Source organism: Pinus tabuliformis, chromosome 1_2, assembly GCF_031772625.1.
Source record: "Pinus tabuliformis cultivar Carrire ecotype Pingquan chromosome 1_2, CPIR1, whole genome shotgun sequence".
Classification (NCBI taxonomy): Eukaryota; Viridiplantae; Streptophyta; class Pinopsida; order Pinales; family Pinaceae; genus Pinus; species Pinus tabuliformis.
Genome location: NC_142298.1, coordinates 1,200,251,918 through 1,200,277,281, shown reverse-complemented (window position 1 = coordinate 1,200,277,281; position 25,364 = coordinate 1,200,251,918).

The following is a 25,364-nucleotide window of genomic DNA, read 5'->3' as shown; positions in this document are numbered from 1 at the left end:
GTTTGTACCATAACCCAAACTGAGTAGTGCCTATCTCAATACATGCTTTGTCACCTTCCAATACAGCTTGGTAGGCCTAACCATCACTTGACTAAGCTATTTAACTGCATAGCACATATCTGGTCGTGTGTTCACCAAGTACATGAGTGAACCCACAAGCTGCTTTTAAACAGTAGCTTCCACTACTTCCCCTGAGGTAGCATCCTCCTTCCTCTAATTACTAGCTAGAGGAGTCTCCATGGGTTTACTTCTATCCATGTGGAATCTCCAGAGTATATCTTTGACATCCTTTCCCTGAGATACAAACAACTCCCCATCTCCCTACAATACCTCCATGCCAAGAAAGTAATGCATGAGCCCCATGTCTTTCATCTCAACTATCTTGCAAGGTCCTCCTTGCAAGATTTGATGAGCTTCTCATCACCTGTCAGTATAAGATCATCTACATAAAGTACAATGATCAAAATCTTACCTTCCACCACTGTGTGATACAGGTTCACATCCACTTCACTCTTCGTGAAGCCAACCCAGTGAAGTAGCTATCTATCCTGGGGTACCAATCATGAGGTGCTTGCTTCAGCCCATACAATTCTCTTGAGTCAACACACATGTGACTCATGGTCCAAGGTTTCAAAACCTTTCAGTTGTTGTATGTACAACTCTTCCTCAATCATGCCATTGAGGAAGGCAGTCTTCACATCCATCTGATGGATCTTCCAACCCATTGCGTTGATAGTGCCAAAAGAGATCTGATTGATGAGTACCTTGCAACAACAAAAAATGTCTCATCATAGTCAATCCCTTCTACCTGTGAAAGGCCATGGGCCACAAATTTGGCCTTATGATTCTCCACACTACCATATGTAGCTTTCTTTACCTTGTAAAGCCAACGAGAGCTCACAACTGACTTGTCCTCCGGTCTCGGGACCATATCCCAAACACTGTTTTGAACTATGGAGTCATATTATTCCACCATCGCATCAACCCAAATCGGTCGTTGCACTGCTTCCTGAAAGGAATGTGGCTCTATCACAACACATGCACCCATACGTTCCATGTATCTAGTGTACCTCTTTGGTGACCTCCTCTATTTGTGCTAAGAAGAGGGTGCTCCCACATTCTCCCTTACATCATCCAACAATCTGTCAGCCTCTCTAGTGTGTTTTCTTCCCTCTTCGGAAGACTCTTACTGAGTGGATGTCTCCACTCTCTGAAGCTTTGCATGTGGTTGCTCCAAATCAATCTAAGGCCCGTTAACCATAGGAGCTAAAAGCTCCTCATCTACATATATCTCAAGCTCCCTCTCAAAGGATACACGTGTCGCCTTCTCCTCATCGAATTTGATATCCATTCGAACCACTGTCATCTGAATGGTCGGCATGTACACCTGATAGTTGTGGGGTGTATCAGTGTACCCCACAAAGATCCCCAACTCTATTGTTGGATCAAGCTTCTTTTGTGCATCTTTGATCACATGGAAATAAACCGATGACCCAAAAATCTTGAAGTGACCAACATCTGGTCTCTTGCTAGAATAAGCCTTCTCTGGTGTCCTCATCTCAAGTCTCCTATGTGGGCTATGGTTTTGAACATAAATCATTGTGTTGCATGCCTCAACCCACAAGTGTAGTGGTAGGCCCTGATCATGCAACATTTCCCTTGTTGCCCCTAATATTATCTTGTTCTTCCTCTCGGAAACCCCATTCTGTTGAGGGTTATGGGGTTCCATCAACTCTTGTTTAATCCCTTCTGCTACACACAAGTTATTAAACTCATTGGAGACATACTCACCATCATTATCACTCTGTAGATATTTAACCTTCTTGCCAGACTCTTTCTCTACCAATGCTTTGAACTCACAAAACTTTGTGAAATTTTGATCCTTTTTCTGCATAAAAAATAACCCAACATTTATAATAACAACCATCAACAAATATAACATAATACCTATGTTTTGTCATGGATGTTGTCGAGAATGGTCCACACACATCTGAATGGACTCTCTCCAGAATAGAATCTGCCCGACTATCTCCATCTCCAAAGGAAGACTTGGTGTCTTTTCCCAAAGTACAACCCTTGCATGTATCAACTTGCTCAAGCGTACCTTTGGGAAGAGTGGTAGAGATTTGTTGCAATATCTTCAAAGCCCATTGATGCAAGTGGCCCAATCGCCTTTGCCACAGCTCTTCGACGTCTCGGCTCAACATCTTTTCTGCTTTTGAACTCAAAGTAGCACAATCCTCTACCTCTATCTTATAGATATTTTGAACTCAAATCCCTGTCTTCTTTACTTGACCCATGGCTATGTGTCAAAGGAATGCCTTTCCTTCCGAAAAGATCACATCATAACCTCTATCCTCAAGCATGGCAACGGATACCAAGTTCTTCGTCAGTCTGGGTACATGCAGAACATTCTTCAAGGTGAGTGGATCCGCATGCTCCCTTTGAAAGAAATAGTTCCCACACAAGTAACACTATACTTACCGTCATCACCCATCTCGATATGCATCTTGATATCTTTCTCCTCCAGCTCACTGAATAACTCTTTGTCTCCAGTCATGTGGAAAGAAGATTCAATGTCTAAGTACTAGACACTTCCCATCATTGAAGACACCATGCATGTAATGAGGGAAAAGTCCAATTCGAATTAAGAGGCCAAAGCCTCACCCGCCGCTCCTCCTGAGGACTTCTCCTTGGAATTATTCAATGGACAATTTGTAGAAAAGTGACCCATCTTGTGACAATGAAATAATTTAACTTTCGTCATGTCCTTCTTCTTACCTCCATGGTAAGAATCTGATTTGGAATGAGAAATTTTACCTTTCCCCTTCCTTGCGTTAATCTCTAAGTCACAGTTCTCTTCATCATTAGTCTTTGATGAAGAGTCATTCCTAGTGTTCCTCCTGATCTCATCCTGCATCAAATCTAACCATAGTCGTTCCCAATCTGGTAGCTTCTCCCGACCATTGATAGAGTCCTGATAACTATGCCAACTCTTTTGGAGCCCAAGAAGAGCAAGGCTCACCATATCCTCCTTAGGAACCATGATCCCAACACTTCCAAGTTCATCCCAACATTGAGTGAACTTGGTCAAGTACTTTGGAATCGTCTTTCCTTTCTCCATCTTGATTCACGAAGTTTATCCTTCAGTGCTAACTTCCTTTGATCACTTCTATTCTGATACAAGTCCGTCAATGCTTTCCACATAACATGCAGATTTTCCTTGCCATGGAGACTCAAGACATTGTTGTCTCAAACTCCCTCAAGGATTACCCACCTTTCCTTCACCACAAACTTCTTCCATTTGGCCAAGTTTTGTGCATCTGTAGTTATTGGCTTGGGGACTTCTTGATCAATGAATTCCTTTAAGCCATTATCTTCTAGCACAACCTCCATCCTGTCCCTCTAGGCTATAAAATTCGAGCTTATTTCCAAGTCATACTCAAGTCTCAACCCATGGAACGTCATCTGCTGATCTTGAAGTATGTAAGAAAATTTGACTTTCACCTGTAACCTAGAAACTCAAAACTTCAAAATCTCCTCTAAAGAGCTGATTTTAAATCAGCAATATCTCCCTCATTTGAACTCTGATCTGGCTAATTTATTTTTTGAATTTGGGTATCTTTTCCCAAGGAATCCAGATATGCAATTTGTTTTTGAAAATTTTGCACAGAAATTCTCAGATCTGCTCGGCAACTCTTGGCCCAAAAAATAATTGTTCTCCGATACCATGTAGAAAATCGTGTAGATTCACAAGCTAATGCAATTTGCTAAAGCAAGAGACAATAATCTACTTCTACTCTTTACAGCGGAAGCCCATAAACATCGAGAAAACAATAATCGATAGAGGAAGAGAATCAAAGGCACATAACACAATAAATATCCCGAGAAAGCCAGAACTCAAAACCCCACTATCTATTTTGTATTAATCTAGAAAATCAAGATGAAACTACAATGCTTGTTCTCTCTAGAAAAATCCCAACACTTAGCAAATTCAATTTCCAACTCATAAGCAAGCTTAATGCCAAATCTTAGCCTCTTCACAAGCTCTCCAAGTATCTATTCTAATGTGTAATTCCTATTAATGATAGCTTGTATTTAAAGGGAAATAAAGCCTCTAAAAATAGTGCAATCCATCAAGGATTAGTTCCTAATTGCATGCATTATCAGTGCAAATCAGAAAAATCTAAAACAAATAGTACACTTTCCCTACACTCTAGTCTCAATTGGGTCTTTCTCGGAATTGATATGCATGAGTTTATGATGAGTAAATATTTGGTTAACTAGAGTAGCACTAGTGTAGTTCATTAGTGTCACCACTGACTGTTAACTCAATATTAGTTCTCTCAATCAGTTTGAGAAGTAATTTAATTGAACTGGCTCATGAAACTGAGTCTTCCATTTTACAACCCAAAATCAACTCACACTGGACTCCTACAAAGTAGGGAGAACATATACACGACTTCCAAAAGACTTCCAACTCGAATTTCCCAAGTTAAGTAAGTTTAATAAACTTAATTTAACTAGTTTCAGTTGTTATGAGAATAAAATTCAAATTTAATTCACAGTTTAATTCAAGGACAAATTAAACTGGAATTTTGTGTTACCATTTCTCAACATTATTTACTTATAGAACTTGTAAAGGAGGATTGAACCATTTATCGTACAAACAAAAGAAAATTAAATTCTTCTAAAAAGAAAGTTCATATGATTAGTTATCAATTATAAATTAAGTATGAATATAATTGTTGTTATTATTATATATAGTATGATAATATAAATATATGATCATACTCTACCCCCATCTGGATTTGAACTTGTGACATGTTAGGAAGAAACACAAGTTTTTAAGGAAAGGTATGTGCGGTGGAAGGGGTGGCAGTCTTTCATCCCAAAGGAACAATAAAATGACAATTTTCTTGGAAACTAGGAATGCTTCCCAATAATTTAGTATAGGCATATACCTTATTGCAAGGAATCATCTTAACTTGATCCTATCACCCAAGTTATCCCCTCACCCTTGGAGACTCTCTAGTCATTTTGAGACATATGTATTATGGAAAAGGGGCTAAATACCTTAGGCTCAAAGCCATACTTGCATTATTCATGCTATGGTGGAAAATATGGAGTGCTAGCTTTAATGGTTTCACGTGAAAAGGAAAAATAATTCATTTGTTGATTCACAAGCCAACTTGACCATCCAAATAAACAAAAAATGGGTTGATTTAATTAATAGATCACTTTTGTCCACTTGGGATAGCTCAATTGGAAATGGCCATGGAAATGAAGTCTCACCAAACTAGAAGTCTTGGGTTTAAATCTTGTGCTATCCCCCTGATTCGGGTGAGAAGTTGGACATGATGAAGATGTAGTCCTACCAAGCTTACAAAAAAAATTTAATAGATTAATTTTCAGTCAACCTGTTCCTTAATTTTAATATTTATTCAAATGTTAGGTCATTATGGAATCATGAGGGTGCTTCAGTGATTATTTCACAATATGCAATAGGAAAAAAAGACATAGAGCATCCACTTCTCACCATAATGGTTACATCTTCCCCGATATGGGCAATAATACATCTCGTTCCTTCCCAAATAGTGCTTGTGGGATAAATTTGGATATGTTCATAGCATATCCTATCTTGGCAAGACAAACTTCTTTTGCAATCGAGATTCAAATGGCATTTTCACTATGTGAAGGTTTTGTGAGGAATACACCTTATTCCTTGCAAGTTATTTGGGGGGGGGGGGGGGGGGGTGTGTTATTCGTAGGCACTTTGAGCTTCAAAATGAGGACATTACAACCATGGATTAAATGTGAGCAACTTTTAGTTCTCTCCTTCGATATGAACAAGAAATGAAGGAGCTACACGTGGATTTCGAAGAATTGGCAAGATGTCTTTCAATGTTCAAGAGCAATTTGGGATCATGAATAGAGGTTTTGATGAGCATTCTTCTTCATCTGAAATGTGGAGTGGTCACCCTGGAACAAATGATTATCAAGCATACTCAAATGGGCTAGCACACCCTCGAGCCTTCTTTGTGTGCAGGTAAGGGTTTTACTATATTTGGAATGGAGATTCCTTCATTTTGGTAAAGAAAGACCAGCATACTATAAACTTGGAAACTCCTCCTATTAATCTAGTTTATTTTAATAACTTAATATCAAGTGAAGAAACGTATTAGTCTCTTATCTTTTCTATAATAAGAGCATGTATGATCATGTAGTTTAATTCTGGGTCTCTTATGGATATAACCTAGCAAATTTTAGTTTGTGAAGCACCCTAGTTTTCTAAGGATCAACTATTTATGTACTCACTTTGTGCATATGTCACAGGCCCCTTTTATAAATAATATTTCCTAATTTATGTTTAGAAAATAAAAACAAAAATAATAAATATATGATATATATTTATTTTACCTCTTATTAATTATACAATATCAATAACGAAAATTTATTGAATAATATGAATACATTTAATTGTTATTATAAGATTATTATATTTATGTTATATATATTAATCCATGTTTTCAAAAAAAACTTCACAAGATATGAAGATGGGAGTTTGTGAGAAATTCCTTGCCACACCCATCAACATCGTACCTTGGTCTCAAATTCTAAAGAACACATCTATTACAATGCTTCGAAGGTTTATAGCGATATGTCTTAATGTGGTGCCAATAAAGAGAAACGCTTATCTATGTAATGAAAAATTTCAAATTACAATAAATCTCGAATTTGGTGTTTCTTAAATGTTTAATGAATTTGTCATTGAAATAAAGATATGTATTATACTAAAGCTTTGACCAAAGTACATTTATGAGTACAATCAATCCTTATAGACTCAAAATAAGATTAAAAAATGTATGCTTTATTTGCTTTTCTTTTATAAAGATATAATTTGTGTATCCTAAACTTGTGTCAATATAAAATATCAACTAAATAGAACAATGAAGAAAAAAGGTGAAAATCATTACAGAAATATTCTGAAAATTAAATTATAAATATAGAAAACAATGTAACCTTTATTTTACCAAAGCCATACTGTCAACAATAAAGCAAAGCGTGGCCTATAAAGAGCATCCCTAAATCCATACAAGTGTATGGTGTAGATGAAAAGATAATGTATTATTTATTTAGCATGATAAGACACCTAACATTGCACCGCCTTTCATTATAAAATTAATGCATTCCTTCACAAATTGGGTACCATGGTTTAGTTAATATCAGACTTTCGCAAGGTTTGAAAAAAAAATAAACATGATGTGGGGCAGCATTATTGAGTAAAAGAAATAGGTTATGAATTATCCAAATTACTCAAAAACAGCGATATGTTTCTTTCTTGGTTTCCTAAAGAAATTCCATTTGTTATGTATTTTTCTAACGAAGTATATTCTATCATTTCCAAATATTTATATTCAATGATATGTTTTTAGTTTCCTATTAGTATTAAGTTGCATAGCATATAGTCTTCTTAGCTTCTCCTTAAAAACAATAATGGGGTTATAGGTTGCATAACATGGAGTCTTTATAGCTTCGGCTTTAAAATAATATTTAGGTTCGAAATTTAAGAAATGATTATATGTAATCATGGATTTGCATATCAATTTTTTTTTATGGATTTGAAATATAAAACTATAAGGTTGTATATGTTTTTGGTTTTATGGGAATAAATATATAGGTGAGTGATATTGATTCCTAGTCTCTGTGTGATTGGATGTAGGTTCAGTGTTGTCGACTGTGTCCTTACAACATCAACGATTTCATATACTACTAAAGAGATTGGAGAACAAGAATTCATTCCAATACATAGGTGAGTGATATCGATTCCTAATCTCTGTGTGATTGGATGTAGGTTCAGGGTTGTCAATTGCGTCCTTGCAACATCAACGACTTCATATACTACTGATCTGAAAATGGAATGTACTTGTTTAAGGGTGCAAGGTATCCATTTCCCATGATTGCAAATGTCAGCTATACACTCCCAGTGACCTCTAAAAATGTGAAAACTTATTATTTCTTATACAGAGATAGACTGTAGGGGCATTCACTGGACATGTCACCTCTAAAGAGAGGATGAGTTCCATAGGCTACCTGGCCCTCTACAGGCTCTGCCTAAAGAAATAACGAAGTAAACACTTAGAAGTTTTTGACATACACATACTTGAAGTTTGATGTCTTGCGGAATAAGACAAATAACTTTCTGCAGCTGAATATGTGATTATGTGTGTATGCAACTTATGTATATTTGTTGTTTAACACTTTATATCAGTTTTGTTTAGCATATCATCTTCAACAAATAAAGACATCAAAAAGATAAAGCAGTTCACCCCTTCTGGGCTACATCTGCTGGACCAAGCCTCTCCAACTAGGCTTGTCCTCTTGTATTAAAAATGCTACAAAGGCTAATACAAGAATATGAGTGTCTCTAAAGACAGATCTGACTGTAAATACAGAATCAGAAGATAGGAATTAGCTAAACATGCTCTTTCCCAAACACTAAACAGTGAAATAGTACCTTATACAGTACTTTCCCCAATTGGCCCTAGTGGCCCTTTAAACTTGAATGAAGAATTTCAAGGTGAAGATGACCTAAATTGGTTCTAAAACCTCTTCCATTAGACTTAGAAGGTCGAAAATAGCAAACATAGGCTTTTGAATCACCAAAAATGGATGAACACAGCCCCCAAACAACTCAAGTACTGAAATGGCCCTTGTGGCCCTGAAAGCTTCCCTGAAGCTAAACAGTGAGAAGAATGCCTCAACAGGAAAAATGAGCTGTAGAAATGGATTCAGAATGTTGAAAACCTTCAGGAATGACCTTCGTTCCACATTCAATGGCTGCACAATTCCCAATGCAGCTCCCAAACTGATTTGGCCCTAGTGGCTCCTGGAACTTCCACGAAGCTAAACACCTGCAAACGACCTCAGATGGCTGTGAAACCCGTGCCAATGGCTTCAGAAGGTCGAGGAGACCCAAAATCAAAAAACAATTTGTCCAAAAAGGACTTTCCTAGCCAAAGTTATGGCCATTTACTCCCAACTGCCAGTTGCCCCTACAAAAACTCCAGATAACTTTAGTTGGAGCCAGTTAGGCCTGCCAAATATGGCGGGTCCGCCCAAATTTGGCGCTCTGCCAAAATTTCCGCTAGTCTAACTGCTTGTGATTAATGCGCATGTGACCAAAAATTCCGGGTTGGCTATTTGCATGGGATTCCGCGCCGGCGGTTAAGGATCTAGGCCACGGTTTTATGGCGGAGGTCACATGTATGGGGGCTAGCGCTTAGGGGCTGGCCCCCTTTATTTTCCCGCCCAAAACCATTTTAACATTTTAATAACGTTTGGTCCGCATTGCATTTAACTTCCGTTGTTGTGGCCTAGCGGTAAGGTGTGGGGTTATTATGAACGAGGTCGCATGCTCAAACCTCTTTGCCTCCACCCAAATTTTAATATGCGCCCAACATTGTTGTTGATGTCATCTGGGCCATGTGGTAGCCTCTGAGCCTACCACGTGGTAACTTTTTATTGGCTGCTCAAAACAAAATATTCCCTAGAATATTCCAAGGAATATTCTTTTTTAATTTTATTTTTTTTAAATTCAAAAATTAAGGGTTATTGGGCGATTTTGTTTTTGGCATAACTTTCTCATACAACGACTGTTTTTCGAACTGTTTGCGGCACCGGAATCAAGAAGACGAGCTATATCCGGTCGTTTAGGTTCACACCAGTTCTGAGCACTTTAATTTTTGAGCATTTTACGACACTTGGCCCTGAGCTCCTGATCAACTACTCAAGGGATTGGAGAACAAGGATTCAAATGAACCAGAGGGAAGGAGGGGGCACCTTTCTTTTTGAAATATTTTTACTGGTAGAAACCCACATAGAGAAGAAAAACAGACTCTTTGGGAAACTAATCAGTCGGTCCTCAAATGTCGGTGTTGGGAGATAAATGGTAAATGGGTTTGAAAGGAAATGGTATTCCTAAAGTTGCTTCAAACCCTAGATTTGTGATACCCTTAAGACGTTTGGAAGAACACAAAAAGTGCATGAGGGATCATGCCTTCAACAAAAATTTGTGGGTAGTTGGCCCACTGAGAAAGAATTGGAATGGTGGATTCAACAGAATTGGCAACAAAAGGGAGGGGTGGACCTGAGACTCAGACTGAAGGGATTCTTCACAGTTATTTTTTTCCAATCTCAGAGATAAAGCTTGTAGAAATTTCACCTGTAGAACAAACCGATATATGCAATGTCCTAAAGCATAATACTTGTTCTACTTCTACAAAACATTAAGCAAAAGCATAATCAAAATCATGAGCAACATCAAGTAGAAACATGCATAACTGATCAAGAGAATTAATCACACATAACAAAAGATATATCCAGGGGAAATCACTAGCATAAAACGTCAACCATGTATTATCAATCAAGTGGAAAACCTCTTCACAATACAAAAAGAATCAGCTCTCAAGCTATCCAGTTCTCAATGAAATATGAAGATATAAAGAGATGTCTCATGAACCACCCAAGCCCTATTTATATAGGCTTTCCCTATGGTCCTTACGTAGTTTGCTTAGGAAATAATAGCAAAAGCACATGCTATTAATTCCAACATACTGAAAACAACCAATGGTCCAACTATGTATTCCTTGAGAACTGTTGGAATCCTAATCCTCAATGGGTTAGTGTGGAAGCCGAATGGACAAAAGGAGTCCAAGAGACCTTGGGATGTGAAACCCAATGGTCAAACTATGTACTATAAATGTATATCATATGTTAATAAAAATCTATTCTCAGATTTATCATTCATATTGTTCTTGCTCCCATGTGTGTTTAACATACTATCAGAGCGGGCGATTGCTGGTCCTGCTCCAATTTGAGCCACTTGTTTTGTGGTCTCTATATATATGTCAGTTCTGCGTTACCTGACCTCTGACTCTGCCTTATTCCCCTCAGACCTGAAATAACCTACCTCTACCAGCACTGCACATCTGTCCATACTGTCATTTCCTGTTTTAACGCTGAGGCCTGACGGTGCCACTGCAGAGATACGCCACCAGCTCCTGGTATGCGTTGTTGAATGGTATGTGTATGATTCAAGTTTGAATGCGTTATGAAGTTGAATGTAGCTGTTTGAATATGTTATGAAGTTGAATGCGTTTTGGTATGAATGCGAGTCCTGCACCTCTCCCCTTTCTCCCAAAATAAAAATAAAAATGGGCGTTTTCCCTCATCCTCAGATCTGTCACCATCTCTGCACCTCATTATAACCTGCCAACAACTAGAGTGGCCGTTGTTTCTCAGACTCCGAATTGCACCACAAAAACTCTCCGCTGGAGTTTCCTAGTGACCTTACCCCTCACGCGACTGAACCTGTGTGTTCTCTTGACGTGCTCAAGAAATGAATTTTCAAATTATTTGGAGTTAGCCATCAACAAATCTGTCAATATTTTGGCCTAAAACAAGCATTTGGAATTGGTGGCCCTTCGACATACAATGGCATTTGAACCAGTTCAATAAAGAGAGTTGCTGCTACTGGAGACCATTCCGTGGCTGCTGTAATCAAAACGTTCTGTCAGTTCTGGAATCGAAACGTTCTCTCCCATAAATTCCCGTCATTTCCTAGAATCAAAACGTACTCTCTCTTCAGTTCTTGTTCTTAACGCTGTTGAATGATGAGCCGTTTTGATGAACGCCCAGAATGGTCCGCTCCTGTTGAATGCGTTTGAATGCGTATTATTGAATGTGTATATATTGAATGGTATTGAACAGCGTATATATGGTATTAAACTGCCGTTTGTTGAATGGCGTTTGACACAACGTTTGAGTGGAATATTGTATGCGTTTGAATGGTATATGCCTGTACGTTGAATGGTAGTTAAAACAACTTTCGTATATATGTGTTTGAGTTAACGTTGTCCAGTGGCTTGAATGACATTAAAGCTGTTTGAGTATTAACGCTGTGGAGTTAACACTGTGCGTTATATCAGAATTGTATTTGCGTAGAACACAGTTTATATATGCGTTGAACTGACTTAGGTATTCTTTTGATTTGGCTGAGAAGAGCTTTGGTATACAACGCTTGCATATGCGTTGAACTAACATGGAAGGGTCTCTGCGTTTGGGTTCAATCTTTGTAAGACAACGCACAATTGGGATGTAATATCCACGGTAATTGCAGAAGTGAATTGGCAAATCAAATTACAATGTTAAGAAATGCAGTGGAGCGTTTGAAGGATTGATGGAGGAGGTGTTAAATTGGGTTGAAGACTTCAACAGTACTTGGTGGTCTGTAATCGAATAACTTCGATTGGACAGCGCTGAAGAATGTATCGATTTGAAAAAGACCACAAGCCAACGAGTCTGGCAAAGTTATTAAACGAAGGCGCTGAAAGATTACAATCTGGCAAAGTCTCAACAACAGTATTGCAGTAGTCGTATGAGGTTAACTGTAATGTTAATGTCAAGGTATGAAATTCTGGCATTCAATTTTAAGAGCTGGTAAGCAGAATGGGAAGAGCGCACTTATATATTTGATATTGGTTCATTTAAAATAATGTTAAAATTAAATGATGGGGCATTGTCTCATTGACTTTTGAGTATATGAAATCAGACACTGAAACCCATATATAAATGATTGTGGAAATGATTCAAGAAGAAGATTTTGGGCTTAAAACCAGAATTAAAAGGGCTATTGTATTGAGGTTTGGTTGAGACAAAACTTTGTGCAATTTAATGTGAAATGGAAACCATATAGATAATGGCCCAGAGTGAGTGAAATGCAAAGCTTTTGATTGAATCTAGCATATGTGAATGTAATTGTGGTAATGGATCTAAATTATGAGAGCACTCAAAGTTGATGGGATTGATAGTTAAAATATGAATGAGGATGAAGGAAACTTCACATACAGTGATTGATTTTTATTGAGTTTTCATGAACCATGAAATATGTGAACAGGTGTTTGATAAGCTTCCACATGCAAATGACAAAATGTGAATTTGCTAGGAATTGAAAGGTAAGCTTCCACATATTAATTGAGATTTCCACTGGTAGAAACTTGCCAGACATTGAGGTACCGATTGAGCATAGGCCAAGATGCATGTTCATATGCATGTGCTACTATGAAACCCTTGAAATTGCAATGTTGACTTGGTTTATATATCTGCATTGTTCCACATAAGATTATGAGATTATGTACAATTCTTTCTCTGGGAATCTATAGCTATTGAACTTGATTATTCTTTTCCACTGGCTGAGAAAGTGAAGGAGTATTTGAAGGATTCAAGCAAGTTTGCAGTTGCTGCTGCCTTAGTGTGGCTTTGCATTTAAAATTCATTATAGTGCATTAATTCCTTGCTTCAACTGCTGCATAAAGAGTTTGGTGGGTTGATTTTAATTGGTTGTTTCGTCAGAACATAATGCTGGTCATGAGTAAACTCTTATTTTCATGTAATGGATTGTAATCGGTGCTCGCTGGTTGAACTATGATCATTTTCTACACATGTATAAAGGATATTGCTGTGTACTGTGAGTAGGTATTACTTTTCTACACTGAGTAGTAGTTGTAAGGTGTAAATCTAACATTGAAGAAAAAAAATGGCTAGAATCAGTGAAGTATTAGAGTTCCTCAATACTCTAATGTCGTCTACTACTCATGATACATTAAAAGTCAGCAAATTTTCTCTCACAGATATTCAGGTCTGTCTACAAAATGCACAGGAAAAGATTGATTTTTTTCAGCTTGAATCATAGCTACAACAAGAAGAGCTACATCAAAATAGACATCATTCTGAACCTGTTTCTGTTCAGAATATTGAGACAACCACCCATCAGCAGCAAGTTAATAATGTTACAGTTCATTCAAATAAAGAAGCAGTTGTACATGCAGATGCAGAAACTCAGTCTGCACTTCCCAAGCCCATCATCAGACCTTGGGAACAGCTCGTCCACAAAAAGCATGGAACTGGTCTTGGATATGACAAGGACGTGTCCTTTCATATTCCAGACTACGCCAAGCCCATTCAGTTTCAGAGTGCTGGATTTATTCATGGCAGTTCACCTGCTCCTCATGACAGTTCATTGTCAGTTGTTCCAGATTCTGCCCCTCTTCCACAACAACAACAACAACAACAACAAATTGTAAAATGCCAACACTGTGACCGAGTTGCCCATTTGAAAGATCACTGTTTTGATCTTCATCCTTGTAAGCACTGTCATAAAACCAATCATTCTTCACACAGATGCTTCAGAAACAAACGTCCTGCAAGAACAAAGATTCATCTTGGATGGATCGCTTCTTGGCAATGGGCATCACCAGCCAAGAAGATATTCCAGTCACATGTCAAAACTTGTTCCAGAGTATTGAATAGTCTTGCAGTTGAGTTTTCTCCATCATCTCACCTTGTATCTGACATGGGGGGAAATGATGGTCATCTACAAGCTTCAAAGCCACATCAAGCGAGCCTGAGCCACAACCTGCCACACCAGTTTCAGAGTTGTAGCTAGAAACAAAGATGCTCGTGAACATACCTTTAGTTGGTAATTTGGGACACTTCCTCTAGCAGAAGACTTTAGCTTCTTGCCAGTTTCGGAAGAATTCCAGGAACAAAATTGAAAACACTTCCTCTAGAAGAAGACTTTAGCTTCTTGCCAGTTTCGGAAGAATTCCAGGAACAAAATTGAAAACACTTCCTCTAGTAGAAGACTCCAGCTTCTTGCCAATTTTGGAAGAGTTCCAGGAATTGCATTAAGCATTCCAGAGTTGTTGGTCATCCTTAAACCATCACAGGTTGAAACTTCCCTTTTCAGGTTGAAGTTCTCCCTTTTATGTGGGGTGAGACCTCCCTTTATTGGTTGAAGGTTTCCCTCTTCAAAACAATAGGAGCACTTCCTCTAGCAAGAGACTTCAGCTTCTTGCCAGTTTTGGAAGAGTTCCAGGAACTGCACTAAGCATTCCAGTGTTGGTGGTCATCCTTAAACCACCGCCCTTTATACCAACATTTCATAGAGCACATTCAGCCTAGTGCTGCCATGCATATTTGCACATTTTGTATTACAGCTCTCTTCTTGGACTCATACATAACCATTCGGATTAATGGGGCGAATGTTGGACACCTAATCCTCAATGGGTTAGTTTGGAAGCCGAATGGACAAAAGGAGTCCAAGAGACCTTGGGATGTGAAACCCAACGGTCAAACTATGTACTATAAATGTATATCATATGTTAATAAAAATGTATTTTCAGATTTATCATTCATATTGTTCTTGCTCCCATGTGTGTTTAACAAGAACACTAGTTCCTCAACCATGCAAAAACTACTTACTAGAAATAGTTAAGCATCTGATATTACACTATCCCACATCTGATATCAACTAGGTCTCTGACAGAACTGACATGCAATAGTTATCCATGAGTGAATCCTTAGTTATCTAAAATAATAGTTGTCACATGCATGCAATCATTAACAAACTATAGTTTATTATTTTAACAACTTGTTAAAATAATCTAACTGGACTTAACTAGTTAGAACTAAGTCAACTGATTCTCTCATTATAGAACCCATGCGTATTCCCTCAATCAGTGGAGGATATTCATGTGCATGCTCACAAAGAATTCAAATTCGAATTTCCTTAATTAATTGACTCAAATGAATTAATTAATTAATATTTCAAACTGTTGTTAAGACAAAAATTAGTTTTACTTCTTATAGATAGACTAGGGACTACTATAAATAGGAAGGGACCTAGAAATGCTATTTTTAGACATGCTATTTTTAGCACATTCTAAATTTAGCATTTCTTGTTGCACACGTGTCAACACTCCCTCTCAACAAGAAAGGGATTATCAACAACCTCGATCTTGTCTCTATGGAACTCAAACTTGCCCTTTGACAATGCCTTTGTCAAAATATCTGCATCCTGATCCTCGGTCGAAATATACTGCAACATCATGATCCTCTTGACCACACAATCCCATAGATGATGATAGCGGATATCTATATGCTTGGACCTGTCATGAAACACTGGATTCTCAGAGAGTTTAATGCAACTCTGATTATCACAATATATCACCGTCGGATCCATCATCTGACTAAACAATCCCACTAGGATCTTCTGCATCCAGATGGCCTCACAAGCAGCCTGACTTGCTGCCATGTACTCTGCCTCCGCTGAGCTAAGTGCAACTGATCTCTGTTTCCGGTTACACCAAGAAACTGCAGCTGACCCAAGGTTGAAGATCCCTCCAGAAGTGCTCTTCCTATCTGATGGACTACCTTCCCTATCTGCATCTATGAAGCCTTGGAGCTTCACTCCCTCTGTCTGCTTATACCATAATCCATAGGTGTAGTGCCTCTGAGATATCTCAGCACATGCTTTGCCACCTTCCAAAATAACTTGGTTGGCTTAACCATAGCTTGACTCAGCTGGTTCACTGCAAAGCATAAATCTAGTCGTGTGTTCACTAGATACATGAGTGAACCCACAAGTTGCCAATAAACTATAGCAGCTACTACCTCACCTGAAGTAGCATCCTCCTTCCTCCAGTTACCTGCTAAAGGAGTCTCCATGGGCTTGCACATATCCATGTGGATTCGCCTCAGTATCTCATTGGCATACTTGCCTTGAGAAACAAATACTTCCCCATCTCTCTGCCACACCTCCATGCCTAGAAAGTAGTGCATGAGGCCCATGTCCTTCATCTCAAACTGTCTTGCAAGATCCTTCTTGAAAGACTTGATCAATTCATCATCACCTGTCAAAATCAGATCATCGACATAAAGTACAATAATCAATAGCTTACCATCTACAATGATTTGGTAGAGGTTTGCATCCACTTCACTCTTAGTGAAGCCCAACCCGGTGAAATAGTTGTCGATCCTAGTATACCAACTACAGGGCGCTTGCTTCAGCCCATACAATGCTCACTTGAGCCGACACACATGTGACTCACAATCAAAGGTATCAAATCCTTTGGGCTGCTCAATGTATACCTCTTCCTCAATCTCCCCATTGAGGAAAGTTGTCTTCACATCCATTTGATGGATCTTCCAACCCATCTATATTGATAGTGCTAGAATCAATCAGATCGATGAGTACCTTGCAACAGGAGCAAAGGTCTCATCATAGTCAATCCCCTCAACCTGTGAGAAACCAGGGGCAACAAATCTTGCCTTATGCTTCTCAATACTGCCATTAGCTACCTGCTTTACCTTTTAAAGCCATTGGGAAGTAATCATTGACTTGTCCCCTAGTCTAAGAACAACATCCCATACATTTTTCCTCATGATAGAATCATACTCCTCTACCATCACATCCATCCAAACTGGCTGTTACACTGCCTCCTCAAAAGAAGAAGGCTCGGTCGCTACACACTCCCCAACCAGGGCCATGTAGCCAGTGTATCTATTGGGCGATCGCCTCTATCTACGATGAGAGGATGGTTGCCCCACATTCTCTCTCGCATCCTACATCAATCTGTCAGCTTCTCGAGAGAATTTCCGCCCCTATATGGAAGAATCTCTAGTAGTGGTTATCTCTACCATTGGAATCTCTGCATGCAGCTGCTCCGCATCATTAGGAGGCTCCTCCTCCTTAGGAACTAATAGTTCCTCATCATCACCATGCAACTTGAGATCTATCTCAAGTGACTCTTGCATGGCTCATTTCTCATCAAACCTCAAATCCCTATGCACTCCTATCCTCTGACTGGCAGGAAAAAACACCCTATAGTTGTGAGGTGTATCTGTATACCCCACAAGTATTCCCAACTTAGCTGTTGGGTCTAGCTTCTTCCAAGCATCTTTGGTCACATGATAGTAAACTGGTGATCCAAAGATACGGAAGTGACTCACATCTGGCCGCTTCCCTGAAAAAGCCTCTATAGGTGTCTTCATCCCCAAAATACGATGAGGACTTCTGTTCTGAAGATACACTGTTGTATTGCATGCCTCAGCCCACAGATGAAGTGGTAGGCTTTGGTCATGCAACATCGCTTGAGCTGCTCCCATAATAGATCTGTTCTTCCTTTCGGCCACCCCATTCTGTTGTGGGTTATGAGGTGCCGTGAGTTCCCGTTTAATTCCTTCTTAATCACATAAGTCTTTAAACTGCTGGGAAACATACTCTCTATTGTTATCACTCCGCAAGGCCTTTATCTTCCTCTCTGATTCTTTCTCTACCAAAGCTTTCAACTCACAAAACTTCAAGAAGGTTTGGTCCTTCTTTTGCATGAAGTAGATCCAACATCTACAAGAATAATCATCTATAAAAATAACAAAGTACCTTTGCTTCACGGTGGAGGTTGTAGAGAAGGGCCCACATACATCTGAATGAACTCGATCCAGAACTGCTCCTGCTCTACCATCCTAATCATGAAAGGAAGCCTTCGCATACTTAACTAGAGTACAACCTTTGCATGTGCTTGTCTGCTCCAGTTTGCACTTGGGTAATCCGGTAGAAATTTGTTGCATGATCTTCAATGCCCCATGATGCAAGTGGCTGAGTCTTCTATGCCATAACTCGCCAATATCTTGGCCATGCACCTCTTCTGCCTTGGAACTGAGAGCAGCATAATCTTCTACCTGTAACTTGTAGAGATTCTTAATTCGAATCCCAATCTGTTTGGTCTGTCCAGTGCCGATATGCCTTAGGAAAACCTTTCCCAAACTAAAGACTACATCATAGCCTTTATCCTCAAGCATAGCAATAGGCACAAGATTCTTTTTCAACCCTAGTACATACATAACATTAGAAAGAGTGAGGGGAGAACCATGCTCCCTCTAACTTGTCAAACTTCTTCCCTCCTTGAGAAGACTTGGAATGGGATGCCTTCCCTTTCCCTTTCTTAGCTTTAGAAGCTAAAGCCAAGTTCTCTTCATCATCATGTTTTGATGAAGAAGCTCCATCCCTGGTGCTCCGTCTGATCTCCTCCTGCATCAAATCTGACCATAGTCGTTCCCAATCTGGTAGTTTTTCCCTTCCATTCATTGAGTCCTAGTAGCTATGCCAGCTCTTAGGAAGGCCAAGGAGTGCTAGACTCACCATATCCTCATCAACTGTAGTGACTCCTACGCTTGCAAGCTCATCTCTGCAGGTGGTGAGCTTGTTCAAGAATGTAGAAATAGAGTCACCCTTCTCACACTTGATCTTTCGAAGCTTGTCCTTCAGTGCCAACTTCCTTTGATCACTGCTACTCTGATATAAATATTTCAATGTTTTCCACATAGCAAATGGATACTCCTTCCCATGGAGGCTTGAGACTATGTGATCTCGAACACCCTCCAAGAGAATCCTCCTAGCTCTAGCCACACACTTACCCCATTCCACCAGCTCAGTCTTGTTAGTAGGCTTAGGGACTTCTTGATCAATGAAATCCTTAAGACCATTATCTTCCAAAACTGCCTCCATGCGATCCTTCCAAACTATATAGTTTGAGTTGCCATTAAGGGCATACTCAAGCCTCAAACCATTGAACGCCATCGATGAAATAGATGTGATAAGAACTTGAGATCTATATCAAGAATAAGAAACTTCGAATTCCTCCTGCTAGTATACTGTTCTTACTTGATCACCTATGCTCCAGTACCATGTAGAAATTTCACTTGTAGAACAAACCGATATATGCAATGTCCTAAAGCATAATACTTGTTCTACTTCTACAAAACATTAAGCAGAAGCATAATCAAAATCATGAGCAAAGTCAAGTAGAAACATGCATAACTGGTCAAGAGAATTAATCACACATAACACAAGATATATCCAGGGGAAAGCACCAGCGTAAAACCCCAACCATGTATTATCAATCAAGTGGAAAACCTCTTCACAATACAAAAAGAATCAGCTCTCAAGCTATCCAGTTCTCAATGAACTATGAAGATATGAAGAGATGTCTCATGAACCACCCAAGCCCTGTTTATATAGGCTTTCCCTATGGTCCTTACGTATTTTTCTTAGGAAATAATAGGAAAATCACATGCTATTAATTCCAACATACCAAAAACAACCAATGGTCCCACTACATATTCCTTGAGAACATTAGTTCCTCAACCATGCAAAAACTACTTACTAGAAATAGTTAAGCATCTGATAGTACATTGTCCCACATCTGAACTCAACTAGGTCTTTGACAGAACTGACATGCAACAGTTATCCATGAGTGAATCTGGAGTTATCTAAAATAATAGTTGTCACATGCATGCAAGCATTAACAAACTATATTTTATTATTTTAACAACTTGTTAAAATAATCTAACTAGACTTGACTAGTTAGAATTAAGTCAACTGATTCTCTCATTATAGAACTCATGCTTATTCCCTCAATCAGTGGAGGAAATTCATGTGCATGCTCACAAAGACTTCAAATTCAAATTTCATTAATTAATTAACTCAACTGAATTAATTAATTAATATTTCAAACTGTTGTTAAGACCAAAATTAATTTTACTTCCTATAGATAGACTAGGGACTGCTATAAATAGGAAGGGACCCAAAAATTCTATTTTTAGACATGCTATTTTTAGCACATTCTAAATTTATCATTTCTTGTTGCACACTTTTCAACAAAGCTCAAATTTTTTAAGGCGACCCCTATTTCTACAACAACAAGGGCCTCTACATAAGACAATGGGAAGCTTATTTTAACCCGGATAAGGAGTAGTTTGAAATGACACCAGTCTGTGTAAGACTGTACTCCCTTCTTGTATATTTTTGGATACTAGAAATTTTAGAAGGAATAGGGCAAGCGCTAGGGTGTTTTGTCAAAGTTTTAGAGTTGATCAAATGAGGAAATAATATATCATATGCTAGGCTTTTTGTTTATATGAATATCTCGCAGTTGGTTCTGGAAACTAATGATTTAGACTATTAGGGAGAGATTTGGAATCAACCTATAGATTATGAACATGTCCCTTTCAGATGTAGGTTTTGTTATGAACATGGACACCACATCAGAGAGTGCCCTTTAAAAAGAAGAAGCCAAGAAATAGGGGAACAAGTGGGAAAGGATGGTTCCATCAAGGTTACATGATGAAGGAAAAATCAACTAAATAGGAACACAAACATCATAAAGGAGATAGAAGACAAGAATCCCTTCTCCACTCTGGAGGATATGGATGAATATCCTCAAAAATCAGTGGATACCCAAATGGAATAACCTCTATAAGAGGTAGGAGAAAATGAAAACTAGAGAAAGATGACAGACAACCAGGATGTTTTGATTTGGATTCTCTACCATGTTTTGAGGATGTAACCCCTCTATTGACACAACACTCATCAAAACTTTTTGAAGAGGAGTGGATTCTAGTTAAAATGGTAAATGAATGGGCTCACCAAGACCTCGATGTTTTATCTAGAGAACAATGAGAGAATTACTCCAAATCTTACCTAAACTGGAAGACAAAATTAAGAAATTTAGAAGGGGACCAGATAACACGTTCCTTTCAACATTTCAAAGAGAAAGGTAAGGAAATCCTTCTTAATGATATTTCAAAAGACACAAAAAATAATGGGAGAAAACATAATAAATAAGCAAGGCAAAACATTGGAACGAACCATCCTAATCAAGGCCATTTTATTGCAGTGACAAAGATAGTCCCAACAACCATAAATCCTTCATCATTATGATGCTCTCGTGGAATATAAGAGAATTAAATAGCAAAGGAAAACACATATATCTAAGAGAAAAAATTAAAACAGAATCACTGACTATTGTAATTTTGCAGGAAATAAAAATAGGCAAAGGAAAAATTAAGTTAATAACATAACTGTGTTGGAAAGGATTTCACACAATGTCAATAGATGCACGAGGAAATGTGGGAGGTCTAAAGATTTGGTGGAATCCAAATGAAGTCGCCTTTCATGATTGGGTGGCCACTAAAAGAACACTAATAGGATGTTTCAGATATGTTAGTATGAGGGAGATAATTATCTTGACAACAACCTATGGTCCATCTTGTTTAAGAGATAAGTTGGTTTTCTTAAATAAATTAAGAATGGAAAAGCATATCATAGGAAGTTCCATATGGGTAGTTGGAGGAGATTTCAATCGCATTAGATCCATTTAGGAGAAAAAATGAGGAATATGAAGGTTAGATCAAGCCCCATAATCTTTTAACGAGTACATAGAAGAGTTTCATTTGGCATATGTTCCCACAAATAAAGGAATATACACTTGGAATAATAGGCGAGTTGGGGGCGGGGGGGGGTGCGCGGGGGTGGGGGTGACGAAATAGAGAGTCATTTGGATCGGTTTTTGCTATTGGAGGAAGTCATCCAAAACGATATATTTGTGCAAGCCTCCATCTTTCCCTGCGTGGGATCGGACCACTAGCCTTTATGTTTAGAAATAGATTTAAAGGAAGCACCAAAAAACCATCTGTTTTGAAAAATTTTGGTTACAATCCAAAGAATTTGTTGAAATATTACATAAATGGTGGTTCGAAATAGATATCCAAGGGGAGAACAAAATGCACACTTTCCATATAAAACTAAAAGTCTTGAAGAAGAAGAAGACAAAGGTATGGAATAAGTAGGTGTTTGGAAATATATTTGAAGAGAAAATAGCTTTAAAGCAACAAATGTCCAATATCCAACAATGTTGGAAGGTAGGAAACCGGAACTATTAAAAGTGGAGGTTGTGACTCTTCAAAACTTTGAGAACTTAAGGAAACAAGAAGAAATACTTTGGAAACAAAATTCCAAAATACAATGGCTCAAAGAAGGGGAAAGAAATTTAAAAAAAAATCACAATGCTATGATACAACGATGACACCATAACTAGCTTTTCTCCCCCATTGGTCAGGACAGGGAAAGAAAAATCCTACATCAAGAAATAGAGAAGGAATTGGTAACCTATTACGAGGACCTATGTATGGACAAAAACACCCCGGTGTATCAATATACCAATACAATATTTCAACACATCCTAGCCCTCATCACAGAGGAACAACATAAGGCACTAATGAGACCAATCTCTTATAATGAAGTAGAATTTGTGGTCATGAATTTTCCAAAAAACAAGGCACCTAGACCGGACGATTTTACGTTGGACTTTTTCCAAGCATGTTGGGGTTTTTTAGGGAAAGAAATTCATGCCCTAGTCGAGGAGTCAAGAAGGAGTGGGTCTGTTCATTTGGAATTAAACGCCACTTTCCTAACACTTGCACCAAAAAAAGAACATTCTAAGAATCGATATGACTTTAGGTCGATCGCTCTATGTAACGTGATTTATAAAATTATTTCTTCTGTGATAGTAAAAAGATTAAAGCCATTTCTCCCATTTCTAGTATCTCCTTCCCAAATTGGTTTTGTCCAAGGGAGATAGATATGAAATGGCATTATAGTGGCTCAAGAAGTGATACACTCCTTACAACAGATGAAACACCCAGATATGATTATCAAGATATATTTATCTAAGGCATACGATAGATAAGGTTGGACATACTTATATCATATTCTAAAGGCTTATGAATTTTCAAAACAATGGATATTGTGGATAGGGTCTCTCATTACATCTGTATTAATCTATATTCTAATTAATGGTTCACCTTCTTATACACTTCAACCAACCAAAGGTTTGAGACAAGGAGATCCACGATCGCCATTTCTTTTCATTTTAGCAATGGAGGGTCTACGTCGCACGTTTAGTAAAGCATGTGAATTGGGCCACATCTGTGTTCTTCACCTCTATGGAATGACTTGTCGATCTCTCATCAATAATTTGTTGATGATGATATATTTTTGGGGCTTCCTTCATGGAGAGAAGTGCAAAGAATAGACAAACTCCCAAAACGTTTTATGGAAGCCTCTGGTACACAGATCAATAATACAAAATCCAAAAAAATAATTCTTCAATTTCCTAGAGATACTACAACTCAGATTGACTTGAGCCTTAGGTTTTAAATGAGGTTATCTATCTTCAATTATTTGGGAGTACCTTTGGTGCTCCATCATAATAGGGCCATTCTAGAGTGCACCAAACATAAAGTTAGTAATTGGGCCTTTAGCACTCTCAAATTTCTTAGTCGTCTAGTTTTGACTAGAGCAGTTTTACAAGCAATTCCCAGTTACCAATTATCAGTAATTCATGTTCCCAACATAGTATGTCAACAATTAAGGAAGATATGGAGTATTTTTTTATGGAAAGGCTCCTCAAAATTTAGGTAAGTGGATATTGGTAGGTTAGAACAAATTGGTCACTCCAAAATAGATAGGAGGTATAGGCTTGAGAGACTCGCATCTTGTCAATTCAACATATGCAATAAAGTTATCATGGTTATGGGTGCAAGGGGGGCTGGAAGTTTGGAAATATATTTGGCTGTGAAAATACCTCCCTCTGAGTTGAAAGGAGGAGATATTACAATTTCTAGGAAATATTAGTGGCTCGGGAGTTTGGAATTGGGCATAAGATACTATGACATTAGTACGATGGTTTGCTTTTTAGGAAGTTAAGAGCGAGCAGATAGAAAACTTATTGGAGGATTCTTGGAAATAATATCCACCTTTAGATGGAAATGAGAAATTCCAAGAGTTAAAACATTTTACTCAATAAAAAGGGGTATGAAAAGTATCTAACTTCCGGAAGCTCACACAAAAATCTCATGTGTGGAGGAAATGGAAGGAAAAGGGAGACTGGGAAAATGCAGACACCATTAATAGTTGGGAGGAACTTCACCATTTACTTGAAGAAAGAGGGATCTAGGCCTCACAAAATATGGACATCCTATGATGGGGAAGGTAATAAATAGGGACATTTACTCTCAAAGAAGCTTATTCCTTGCTGGAGGGCTTCTAGACTAGTGAGCGACATCATTTATTGATGAGATTGTGGAAAGAAATGGGATGGCCCAAAATTTCAACATTCCTCTAGTTGATTGCTTGGGAATGCTCATTAACTTGGGACCAAATTATAAGGAAAGGTTTTGAGGGGCCTTTATTCTACACATTATGTAGAAAAGAAAAAGAAACATCATAGCATATCTTCATTAAATGCATGTTCGCAAGAAGCTTATGGGATTTTTTCCAACATATATTTAGCTGCACCCTACCTACTAGTTTCACCATTAGGTCATGTATGGATCAATGGTTTAATTATAAATATAAAATCCGAGTAGTCGCAAGAGCATGGTCTTTAGCCCTTCGTTTCACTTGGTGGTAGTTATGGAAGGGACGAAATCCAAGAATATTTCAAGGAAAGGAAATACCATTGACTTTACTTCAAGAAAACATCCTTAATAATATTAGGGAGACTATACTCATATCCTTAATAGAATGGGATGAGTAAATGGATGAGCCTTAGGCTTATGTGTTATGGCGACTAAATATTTCCTCCCAAATGTTAATCCCTAACCTACTTAGGAGCATGGGA